Here is a 3,644-nt window from a genome sequence, read left to right as displayed (position 1 = left end):
GAAGGCAAGGCACAATGTTGCTTGTATGATTAATTGGGCCAACAATAACTTTATGCTAGTGAAAATAAACACAAGGGTTGATCATTAAATAATAGCAACATTAGGTTTTAGCAATATCATTTTGAAGTTCGAGGGGCATATTCTAATTAACGAGGTGCATATTCTAATTAAACATGTGGAAAAAATATTCGTAGGGTCCTTTAAAATATTCACCATGGACCTCTACACACTTTTCCAGCCTCAGAATCCATTTAGAAAACGCATTTTGAACTCTTCTTTTGGGTATACTGTTTATACACTGGAAGAGAGCGCTTCCGACGGCACTACGGGTTTAAAACCGGCGACCGCAAAGACAAGATTTGATTATGAATTTAACCAAAAGTCACAAGGAGAGAGGTCAGGGCTATAAGTGGGATGTAGCACAACCTTAATTCTCTGCTCCTTTAATTAAGCTTGAACCCAGGCTGACCGATACGTAGGTGCATTGTCATGGAGTATTGGATACTGCGCACTCCGGACCTTAGGTTCTTTGTAATGTAGTGCTGAACTACAACAGTGAGAAAATAGTCACGGTAAAATTTTTCAGTGACACTACCCCTCACAGGCACAGCGACACGGGCCACTATTCCATCACTGTCAAAAATAGAGCGTACATAACTCTTGCTACGTCGAGCAACAACTGAACGATCGCTGTCATTTAGTTTATTGTTGGGCTCAAAAAATAAATCCACGTTTCATCCCCTGTGACAATTTCTCTAAGGCTTCTAGGGTCTCGATCTTTGAACCTTGTCAATAAGGCCGAGGCTTTTTTTCAGCTTCCTCCAAGGTATATCTTGCATCTTCATTAACTCTATGGCTTTGTCACTGCTGATATCTTTTTCAGCGATAGTGGAAATTGGCCGCCCAGGGCGGGGATCATCACCGTTCCTTAAACATTGACACCCACCTGACTACGATACGAAATGGCTTTTTCTTCATAAACTAAATCTAGGTCCGTGTTTATTTCTGAAGCGTATTTACCCAAAAACCCACGATTTTTGCAATAAGCTCTTTGCTTCTCTTTCGAATCAGGATGCAAGCCATGTTTACAACCAGTATACATAAATGACCTGCTCATTGTGCGAGCATTACGGTTACACGAGTGTTTTCAAAAGTGATCGGCCGGAAGTGTATCAAAACTATGGGCAATAAATTGGCCAGCTCTTCATTTGAGGATATTTTGGTTCCCTGTCTTTTTATCTCAAGAGCTCTGAAAGTAAGAAACAACCATATTATTATCGATGTTTTATAATATCAATTGTTGAATTGTATGTAATATATATTTGCCAATTTCATTTGATGTTTACAGATGTTTGATGTTTATGTGTTTTCCATACAAAATATTTTGCCATTTTCATTTACATACACTTTTATGTATTATATTTTCATTATTATGTAATATATTATATTCTGTTGTCTGTTCTGTAAGTGACAATAATATTCCCGATTTAGATAAAATCATAGAGTTCAAACTAAAACTAAATGTTTTTCCTATCCTATGCTAAGTTACTTTTTGATGATTTTTTTTTCACTAAAGATGCCGATAATGTTATAAAGTAATCCATCAATCGTTGGCACAATATTCTGGTTATTTAATGTATCATGCTTTTTGGATCCAGTGATAAACGTTGATGATATCAGAGTGTTTCTTGTGTTACATTTTATTTGTTTTGACGTGCATCATGTTCCACTGTCAGTTGTGTGTCTGATAAATAATGTTGCGGCGTCCTGACTCGGAATTACTTGGCGTTTATGCACCTTGATGTAGAGTGCAGATAAGAAATTCCTACAGTACGCTTAGTTTTCTGAATTTATATAGTATATCTAAATTTTCTTGATGTTTCATGTAAAGGATTTCTGTACGCTCATATAATTCTCATCTATCTCGGTAAAATATTAAATATGAGAACACCAAACCCCTTTTGGAACCTTTAAAGTACATTATCGCATGGTTTGGAGCATTTTCTTTGTTCTGTCTAATCCATATACTCGGTACACTTTCAATGAGCATTTAAGATATGAAACAGTACAGTTTTTTCATTGATTCATATAAGATAATATATAACAGTTGAGGGGTTTTTTGCACCTTGTGTGTATCAGTGTGTTTTTTTCACAGAGGTTCCAATGGGGCAGCAGGGGTTCGAACATTCCCAGCAGCAAAAAAGTAAATAAATAAATATAAATTTTTTTTATATAAACAAATTTATTCTCTTATATCACTGCTAAAATATAAAGGTACATCCGCAGAATGAATATATTATTTCCACTGAAAAATCCCTTAATTCTTGAATCAACATTACTTTCTCCACAAGCCATCACTAAACATTGGACGTCTTTAACTAGTATTCTAGGGTTGTATATCTTGTTTTTATTCCCTTTTTTCTCTTTTTTTTAGACAGCGAAAACAACTTCAAAAAAATGCCTTATATATATAGCTGTAAGGTAGCGTACGACAACATGAGCTGGTATTGCTTCATTTTATCTGGGTTTTCTATTTGAAACAAAAGTGAAAGGGCACAAGGGAGAGAGGTGCACACAGTATTTTTTTTTTGCTGATTTTTTTATGAAACTCGTTAGTTACAGGGCTTTAACACTGGCCGGGGGACATCTTGAGATATTTCTGCAACAGATTGTCTCGGCCTTACGGCCTCGCCATTTTTTTAGCAGAAACATCCCTCGTTGTCGCCTCGGCCAATGATATATCCTTGTAACTTACTCGTTTCATATACTAAATCTATTTCTATCTGCAGCAGGTGTAAAATAGTATAATAATATTGGACGGTAGATCCCAATTACCACTATCAATAAGGTACACTTCCATTCAAGTCGAGCTTACTTTTAAAAAAAATGCCGCGTTTAGCGATTTTTAAGGTTTTCATATGTTCTAATTAATATAGACAGAAACCACGAGAATCATGCACCATCATAATCAGTACGGACAATACTACTCTCTTTTACAAAATTACATTTTTTTGCCCTGTCTTTATATCGCATGTTATTTATGATTAAAGGTTTAAATGGTATCATTGTTCATGAATTTTGAGAGTCGAAAAAAAGGTAGCATTGAAAAGATATAAGGTAACATCTATACATGTATGAATCTTTCGCTCTTTAATATATTAACAAACGAGAGTTGTACAATTTAATTATGAAGTGTCTTCATGTGTTGATATTTCAGTCTAGCAGGAAATAAAATTATCCAAGTCTAGCAGTTCGGGTCATACACGTTTAAGACCGCTTATGTCGGGTCAAAAACTTTTATAATTAATATTATATCAATGCCGTGTTGTGAATAATTAACATACATGAATAGTTTTTTAAATGTTTGCAGTGAGTGTATTTATTTGGTATGATTTGAAATTTTTGTAGACAATGTAATTAAATTCATGAAAATATTGTATTTTCAAAATAATGGTAGATTTTACAAAATTCTTACCCCCTTTCTTTTACCAATAAGTCAACTCAGTTTCGGGTACTGCGTTGCTGATTTTAGTATTTAATTAAATGCGCAAGGTTTCCATAATTAACCAAGTTAATTTTAAGTCTACTGTATAAAAAGCTTTTCGTAAATTAATACACGTTGATAATATCAACCATCTTATTGA

Source organism: Ruditapes philippinarum, unplaced genomic scaffold (genome assembly GCF_026571515.1).
Source record: "Ruditapes philippinarum isolate M1 unplaced genomic scaffold, ASM2657151v2 ctg1391_1_1_1_1, whole genome shotgun sequence".
Lineage (NCBI taxonomy): Eukaryota > Metazoa > Mollusca > Bivalvia > Venerida > Veneridae > Ruditapes > Ruditapes philippinarum.
The sequence above is the reverse complement of the archived record's forward strand: the minus strand, read 5'-3'. Positions refer to the sequence as shown.